Source organism: Macrobrachium rosenbergii, chromosome 10 (assembly GCF_040412425.1).
Source record: "Macrobrachium rosenbergii isolate ZJJX-2024 chromosome 10, ASM4041242v1, whole genome shotgun sequence".
Taxonomy (NCBI): Eukaryota; Metazoa; Arthropoda; class Malacostraca; order Decapoda; family Palaemonidae; genus Macrobrachium; species Macrobrachium rosenbergii.
Genome location: NC_089750.1, coordinates 12,382,616 through 12,392,552, shown reverse-complemented (window position 1 = coordinate 12,392,552; position 9,937 = coordinate 12,382,616). Strand labels below are relative to the sequence as shown.

General features: G+C 32.6%; 1 protein-coding gene and 1 long non-coding RNA gene across 2 annotated transcripts in view; one reads left to right on the top strand and one right to left on the bottom strand.

The window, feature by feature from the left end:
• Positions 1-9,937, bottom strand: part of LOC136842492 (uncharacterized) — a 404,522-nt gene that overhangs the window by 358,112 nt on the left and 36,473 nt on the right. The window lies entirely within an intron of this gene.
• LOC136842491 (uncharacterized) overlaps positions 4,367-9,937 on the top strand; it is a 63,663-nt gene continuing 58,092 nt past the window's right edge. The window contains 1 exon segment of the mRNA XM_067109871.1: positions 4,367-4,505. The gene's annotated coding sequence lies outside the window, so the exon portion shown is untranslated.

The window sequence follows — 9,937 nt, the reverse complement described above, 5'->3', positions numbered from 1 at the left end:
CCCCTGCGGAGGGAAGATTTATCTGAAGAATCCAAATAAAGATATTAATTATACGGATTACTTGTAAGGAATCTTACATAAGGAACAGCGTCATTAATCAAGCTGAATATTCCATAGCTGGCATAGAATAGCTTCTGGCCATGGAGCTATTTTGAGTGCATTTTGCATCATGGATTCAACATACGAAGAGGAGTGAAAACAGTCATAAATGGTTAATTTCAGTATGAACAAAGAGCCGTTAAGTTTTCTGGCCTAAATGAAAAGCGATCACACCAATTTCACATTTTCCCATGATAATGACCTGTGTAAAATGCAATTCCCTTTCCTTTCTCTCTCTCTCTCTCTCTCTCTCTCTTCTCTCTCTCTCTCTCTCTCAAGTACAAAATAAATATCCCCTAACCCACTTCAGTATACGAAGAAGTTTAGTGGCCCATGATACCGGGTTCCTCATACTTTCGGGACAACGGCGCAAAGGAAACTCCTCACGTGAAATTGTGATTCCGCTGGAATTAATGAGGAAGTAAGTGGATTCAAGGAAGAATTCTGAAACTTACGAGAGGGTTGTTAGAGCACACATTTAGGAAGTTTATGGAGCGGCAATTTGCATATTTTAGGAATGCAGCCTATTGTACAAGGGAGATATCTTCTAATTATGGAGTAAGAGAGAGTTGTAAGACTTTCTGAGGAAGACAGCCAAGGGATTTTGATTTTCGGGAGAAACTTATGTTAAGATTCATTACAATTTACTTTCCGGTTAGGAGAAATAAGGTTCTTTTTCATGAGTTTCGTTTTATATTTTGCCTCCATTATTTTATTATCTATAATGAGCACATATTCTCACGAAAATAAAAGAAAAAAACATATGAAATAGCATAGAGTCAGTAATGTGGAATGCCCAGACTTTAAAATAAAAGAATGGTTGTCATTCTGGCAATGGACGTGTAGAAAAGTTGGAACTGATTTCACTCAACCTGTTTTCAAAGTCTTAGACTTTTCGACATTCATTGTTTTCCAACTTCTTGTGCTATCCGTAAGGTAAGGGCCGTTTGCTATTAACGTTGTCGGTGGGAAGGTTGTGGTTCTCTGTAATGTCCCTTCGTCAACTAAATGCAATGTTTTCTGTGTTATAATTTTCATCCGTTTCTGATATACTCTTCCCACGTAGTTGTTTAACTTATTTAACTGTCTTGCGCCAAGTTCACCTTTCATGGAAACGAAAGGTGCTAAGAAATGAGACTAAGCAATGTGGCTAAAATAGTTGATAACAATAATGATGATAATAATAAGACTTGCATCCTTATATTTGAATAGATTTACGAGCTTTACTGACATAGAAAGGAACTTCGTTGACAAAAGGACGCAGGATTTGTCTCCTCTTATTGTTCTTGAACTCATGATTTCCAATTTATTGTTCTTGATAAACATACTAGTTATCAGGGAAACAAAAAGAGCAATTTATATCCTTCTGTTATTATCGAGTAGCTTTTTCCTGAACAATTCAGTTATAGAAAATATTTCCAGGAAATAGTTACGTCAACTGCTACACTGCATTTCATGCTCATGGATTTTTACTTCGATGCACGTTATATTAAACTACAAATTTAACCCAGAAAAGTTATTTTCTCTTTACGAATCTTCGTTGCTTATTATTATTTCGCCTGGCTGACAAGAGGCATCCGAGGAAGAAGCTTTTTGTGCGTTATAACGAAGCAAATAAGGTATTTCGCTATTTACCTTGGGTAAGATACTGTCAATTAACCTGGAATAAATGCGCTGTGACCGTAGACTATCGGAAGTCTCGCCCTGGGTAAAAGCTCATTAAAGACTTTTCTGTCACAACTGATGTCGTCCTATTAGCAGTATTTTGTGGAGAAGAAAAGGCACTGACAGGTATGCTAGTCCGCCCCGCCAACGCTCTCGTCCCTTTTAGGGCATTAAAAAAAACGAGGCTTTCCCATCTAATACGTAATCCTTCACAAGGAGGATTACATTACGCCGTGTACTCATAATGATTTTTTTTATTAAAATAGGAGAGTTACACCCACACACACACATATATAAATTATATATATATATATATATATATATATATATATATATATATATATATATATATATATATATATATATATATATTTACATATAAATTTTCAAAATTCTGGTTTTTTCAAGTAGTTGGACAGCAGGAGTTGTCATAGACACGTCCTAGTTTTGATGGCACAATTCGTTATTTGGTCATTGCCAAAAATAATCACTTTCTACCGGTTCCTTACGCGAATTAATCATATATCGATAATATTAACACCAGATACAATAATATGCTAAACTGATTTATAGTTCCTGATTCGTTTTCATGCAAGAAAGGAATAACTGAGAACAGTTCCCATAACCTTTAGTACTGTGCTAACCTCTGAGAGAGAGAGAGAGAGAGAGAGAGAGAGAGAGAGAGAGAGAGAGAGAGAGAGAGAGAGAGACTAATTATATAAATGGGCAGTAGCGTACAGTGTACTGACAGGAATCGCATAACAAAACATCTAAGGATTGCTTTTGAATGGGCTTTACGAGAAAAGGATATCAAAAGGCACCGATTCCAAAAGTCCTAACATAGTGATTAAAGACGAAGGTAAAAGGGGAGATATAAAGAACGAATGAGCTAATTGTCTGGTTAGGGAGAGCGAGTGAATAGCCAAAGAGCGTCAGAGGGGAGGTGACAAAAGACCGACTTGGTTAGATTTGATGGGGGATTATTACTGGCTGAGAGTCTCCAACGAGTTTTGTCTTTGGAAAATGGTTGTAGAAGGAGAACAGATGTAAGATCTGGTTTAGTAAGAAGTAAGTTATTCATAATAACTATTTAATACATACTTTAAAATTACGAAATATCTACAATAAAAGAATACTGTGAAACTAGATTTTGAACTAGCGATATTACAGTTTACTGCAACATTTTTTAGAGTACTGATAATAATAACATTTATTTCAAATACACGTAATATTGAATGATATAACCAGCTTGATAGTATAACAATGTAGAAACGATTAGTCCCAACGTTTTCTTCTTACATGCATCTCTATATGTCAAATACATCAGATGTGAACCGTGAAATAGGACATATTTGACAAAATTCTTCAGTACAATTTGGAAAAGAGTTTGAATCAAATTTGAAAATCAATAACCTAAAATAACATAATATAGAGTGTATTCATTCAGCAAATCTCTGACCGGCCCGAAATATAGCACATTTGTATTTCAGGGGACATCAACAACGTCGACCACAATAAATAATAATAATAATAATAATAATAATAATAATAATAATAATAATAATAATAACAACAATAATAATAATAATAATAATAATAATAATAATAATATTATTATTATTATTATTATTATTATTATTATTATTATCTGTCTACAGAGATTGTCTACATTAAGAGACTTTGAATACATACGGTAAAGCTTAATTGTTTTTATGTTAGGAATATAAAATTAATTTCTCAGTAACTTATGTTCTTGTAAATTTAAACAATTTCCCATGAAGGTGATAGAATGATTGCGCATATAACAAATATATTCCAAAACATTAAGGTTACAATGCTGAAAGATAGAAAGAAAAAGTTATTTCTGATATTTGTGAAAATTACACGAAGGGCTTGCTTTTTCTACATTATACTGATTGACAAATAGGAAGAATGAAAATTATGCCTTGTATTTCGGAGATGTCAAAAGCACCCAGTTTGAATGAACTGGGGTAAAAAGCCATCGTTCACTACGCCAATACGAGAATGTAATCAGGTGGAGTAAGAGAAATGTAATCATAAGTTATCTTTATTTTTTATCTTTCCTTGCCTTTTTCAATAAATGGTTTGTGACCTGTGCTATATGCTTTTGGAGGTACCATTACATCATAGAGCCTTGCAGCAATTAAAATCCATGATTGAAACTCGTAATTATTTGTATAATATCTAAAGCACAAAAATTTGATGAATATGCAAATATATGTTGTCTAGAAAAATGATTTTTTCTTTTACAGGTACAGTTGAATAAAAAATAAATTCCCTGGAAAATACATTTGCTTTTTGGAAGTTTTTTTTAATTTCATTAACCCTGAGATCTGGTAAACTTATAGTTTCGACTTCGCCTTTCGACTTTTTTTTCAAACAGTGCTGAGTGAAATTTTGAAAATGTGCTGACATCAAAATAAAACTTAAAAATGAGCGAAATTTTCCTGAAACTCCCCGAAAGTTTGAACCATGAAGCAACTCCAGTGTTAGTGTGATATTGGCAGAATCGTAGCTTTCAGACCAAAATGTAGTAGGTTCAGGTGCGAGACCCCGCCAGCCATTAGCCAGCTGCCATTTTTTTTTTTCAAGTGGTGCCCCTGTGCCGATATTTTTTTTTTCTTCAGCCCCGTCCCAACCCACTCATTCTCCTGCACCCAGAATCCTGGAGCTACAGCTGAAGGATTTCAATAACACTCCTGCTGAATAAGATTCAGAAGGTAAGTGAAATTGTATCGCACGATTTAGTTTTATGTTGACAGGAGACATATTCGGCGGTTATGATTATGACATTTATTCGCGTCTGATAAATTAAATTAACGCGCACGCGCGCTCACACACACACTGTTATATATTATATATTATATATATATATATATATATATATATATATATATATTATATATACTGTATATATAACATTATATATGTATATGTATATATATATATATATATATATATATATATATATATATATATATATATATATATATATATATATATATATATATATATAATTGTAAATCATTTTCTTGTGCCTGTTACTGAGAATTTTAATTAAAATTAAACTACTTGAACCCTTATTTAGAATACTCTGAATTATAATATATATATATATATATATATATATATATATATATATATATATATATATATATATATATATATATATATATATATATATATATATATATTGCAAATCATTTTCTTGTGCCTGTTACTGAAAATTTAAATTAAAATTAAACTACTTGAACCCTTATCTAGGATACTCTAAATTATAATATATATATAATATATATATATATATATATATATATATATATATATATATATATATATATATATATATATATATATATAATTAACATTAAATTTTCAAAAACTAAAACAAAATCACTCTTTCTGATGTTCAGCCTAAAAACGTGAACAATGGATAAAAGCCTTTTCTCATTTTTTTTGTAAGAGTCTTTTTTCATATTATATGGTTCACATTTTCTTAGAATCATTGGAAGACCCAGAGAATATATGAAAGGTATATTCTCTACAGTTCACCATAACGTTTTTACTCCTTTTTTGACTAGCAGCATTTTACAATTTTTTAGCGTCAGCCCCCTACTTATTTGTTTCTACTGATTACAGTTTTTCTCAGATTTAAACGTTGCCTTGTAAGTTATTTGTACATGTTGTACATTATTTAAAAAATACTGTAATTCACCCTCAAAAATATTCATAGATTTGCCTCTCTCTCTCTCTCTCTCTCTCTCTCTCTCTCTCTCTCTCTCTCTCTCTCTCTCTCTCTCTCTCTCTCTCTCTCTCTCTATATATATATATATATATATATATATATATATATATATATATATATATATATATATATATATATCGTAAGCAAGTGTGTCTAGGTCTGTATAGCTCGGGAGTTTTAAGGATATTTGTTTGGCGAAAAGCCTGGTGTACTATTTTTCTTCCCGGAAAAGTTATCTCGGAAAGTGGCACTTTTGTTGAGCCATTTTCTTGTTTTATGCTCGCATTTTAGCAAACAAAGGCTAACAAGTATAGAGTAAAAGGTATTAGTTCTGGCAAATTTCTCAGCGAGCTTATGAATTATGTTATGGAGCCAGTATATCGTTGTTAATATTATATTATGCAATACTCATGGAAAAAAAATTGTTACTCTACATCAGTTAAAAGTTACATTGATAACAATGAGTAAATTGTTCCACAATTATTTTCTGTTAACTTTACATTAAAATTCATTTTGAAATAATGAATTCACGGTCTGCTCTATTTTACATTCTAACTACGTGAATAATTGTAAACTTTTACTTTCTTTTCATTCTTATTAAGTTTTAACGACAACCTATCGTGTGCTTTTAAACGTGTTTGAAATTTACATCATATTGAATAAAATGGACAATTTTAATTATTCCACCTTAAAGACATTACTTGTTGAAACTTTGTAACATTATGCGCAGTTAATGATGAATATGAATTAACTACAGATAAAATTGTGGCACAGAAGCCTTCAAAAGAAAGCCCATTTGAACTCTGAAGTAAGATATGTGATTTAATATTGCAAAAATTTAACTTCGCTGTCTTTGCCATACATTTAAATTATGCTGAGCAAACATGTAAAGATTTCTTGAAACCTATATATACATATAAATATGTACATATATATATATATATATATATATATATATATATAGAGATAGAGAGAGAGAGAGAGAGAGAGAGAGAGAGAGAGAGAGAGAGAGAGAGAGAGAGAAATTCACGGAAATCTGCAATTCTTCGGCCTGACAAAATTCCAGTCCATTGTTTAAACTTCTCTTGCTCGCTTCAACATTCTCGGGAGGCTTCCAGAGGTAGAATTAATCTATTCACTTGCCTCAAAAGGTTTCCTTTTTTCCGGGGTTTATTTACATATTTTCTGATTTTGAGTAATAATATCGCCGTATTTACAGTCTTTTGTGTTTAATGTGCCAGTGATATTTGCCAACGAAGAAAAATATATTTTTTTATATCTTTGTTTCTCATTCGATGTGAATATTATATTCCACAATAATATTATAAAAAGCATAAAATATTCATACTTATCTCTCTATAATATATATATATATATATATATATATATATATATATATATATATATATATATATATATATATATATATATACATCTTATATAATACATACATATATATATATATATATATATATATATATATATATATATATATATATATATATAAATGCTACAACCGCTAGAATTTTATAAAGGTTGGATTAAGTCTCAGAAAATGCACCCAGTGCAGTCTCAATTGGTGTCAAAAAGCAATTGTTGGGAAAGACCAGGTTTACAATTCGTTTTAAATGTTTATTAACCCTCTTTATTTCCTGGAAACTTTAGTAATGAAATAAAAAAGCTGATTTACAGCGCTTTCAGCTTGGTCTCTTTCCATTTCTTTGTCAGAGGAGACAAGCAGACTGCTATTTGAAGATAAACATGACTTCCACGGTCCACAGTAGATAAATACAGGGCTCTGTTTACGATGATGAAAGTGCCGTTAGCTTTCGATCAAGCTTATTCGCATGCTTCTATTGAACAATATGTTAATTAGTGTTTGACTATGTTTTGAGAGAGAGAGAGAGAGAGAGAGAGAGAGAGAGAGAGAGAGAGAGAGAGAGAAAACTGTTTGAGAGAGAGTCATCTGTTGTTCATCTTCAAACTGTATAAACTACAGCAAAAAAAAAAAAAAAAAAAAACAAATATCTAATTTACCAGAAAAGGAGAACCTGATAAAATTTGATGAAATAGAATCTATGATGCCTTCACTTTATAAGTGCAAGAAGAAGGTACTCTGAAAAGAAATTTTCTTAATATTCCCTCCTTTTAGATATCATCGTAAGCAAATGATGATTCAGCATACCGGGTAAAATTCAAGGGAATGTAAAACACAACTGCCAAATTTATGACTCCATGGCAAGGGGATAAGTGAGGCTCACAGATTTCAGGTAAAGCATCTTCGTAATTTACAAGCAGCCTTGCCAACACTTCGTCCTTGACAGCATCTAGCAGGAATCCTTCTGCTTGAGGAAAGCGAGATGAGGCGATGCTGAGTTCTTACAAGTATATTCTTTACATTCACAAGAGAGCAAAGATTTTTAGTCTCCATACGTTGGCACAAAATAAGGGGCGTTTCCATGACCGAAGACTTTTAGCCGACCTAGTTGTGTGTGTGTGAGAGAGAGAGAGAGAGAGAGAGAGAGAGAGAGAGAGAGAGAGAGAGAGAGAGAGAGAGAGAGAGAGAGAGAGAGAGAAATTCACCTCTTTCCCGCTAGTTTATATTAGTCCAAGATATTTAAATGTTTATACTATTGTATATATCTCTATTATATATTACGAGAAGAACTATATTACGTCAGTAGTGAGGAAAAAGTAATGCTTAGAAAGATATGAATGCTTAGTTAAAACATAATTTAATCATATACTTGAAGTCGCTACAGCAGCTGGAATCTATCTTCAAAAAGGTATCAAGATTGAAATACTAACTTCTGCGTGACAGAGTTCACACTAAATAGAAAAGACAATACATTATAAGAGGAACTATGAGATCATAAAGAAAAATAATGTTCTTTAACGATAATCTTTGTAATCACAGCAAATGCCAGAAATTCGCCAAAAAACACAAACATAATGAACATTCTAACGTAAGAATACTGAACTATCTTTTGTCTGGATAAAAGAAAAAGCGGATAAAACGGATTCGAAAAGTTCTATGCAATGCTCGCGGGCAATCATTAGGGACTGATTGCACACGAGAATGTTTTTGTCGAGGAAGAAGAGAGTAAAAGACACGAAGGGAAATGGGTCAAACTTTTTACAGCGAAAAATCTCTACTTCATCAACCAACCCCCATGGGGATGCTTTTTGGGAAGAGACCTTTCAGGCCATGAATGTTTACGCAGCAGTTTTGAGTTCATGTAGCTTACATAATTGAGAGAGAGAGAGAGAGAGAGAGAGAGAGAGAGAGAGAGAGAGAGAGAGAGAGAGAGAGAGAGAGAGAGTTGGGATTAAGATTATCCATCAGATAGCCGAAGATTTATTGTTTCCATTTTCAGTTGTACTTCATAAAGGCAATGAGGATAGTTGTTGAATCTGCTTTGGTAGGAACAGCCAGTGACAAATCAGGAAACAAATGAATCGTGGGGTAATGGGAACATGGGAGAATACAGAAAAGGACCATAAATTAAGATATTTTAAATGTAGTTATGAGAGCCATGTTCCATAATATACTTATTTTTCGCTCTCAATATTGGAATGACAAGCAATGTATATTTGCTGAAGCTTCTTGCAAAAAAAAAAACGCCACATTTTGATGCAAATTATGCATTCTATGCAAGATACAACTACGTTATATAAACCTCATATTCACTTTTCACAAGTTTGCGGTCAGTGGTAGCAGTGGTTGTGGACTTTTCACACTGCGTTTGATACGGAAAATTGTTTTTCATTTCCGCCTCACTGCAATGTGTCAAAGGAACGTGGCACTTCGCTGGTTTTTGGATTACATGTTGCTCTGAGGGTGTCTGACTGTAGATGATACAAGTAGAGTCATGACACTAACAACATTTGAGACATTTTTTATTTTGCTCTTTTGACCTTGAAATTTTCAGTTCCTGACTTAAAGATTTTACTAAAATTTAATTTGTTTCACATTATGTATTAAAGAATTAGGACACTAACACGAGACAAAAAAAAAAAAAAAACTGTCCAAGATGATTTCTCAAAAATCATCAATGACGAAGTTGCTTTTCGAAGAACTAACAAGACATCCTTAACTGCAGTATTTCAGTTCCCTAGTTACTCCTGCTGTCTTCTGTCGAAAACTTCCACCATTTCGCATTTACTTCAGACGCAAGCAGAGAATCTTCATCTGCATTTTGCAATCAGCAATCTGCATTTTCATTTCTCAGTAGCTAGTATTCTGTTATCTGAGGCTCTGATTTAATTCATTTCTATTCCCGAATGGTTCTGAGTGCACAGGTGGAACACAGGCGATGCCGTCTTTAGGACCCATTTGGATGATTAAATAAAATCCTGAGGGTTTGAAAAAATTAGGATTTCTCAAGGGAAGGATCACTGGCAGCT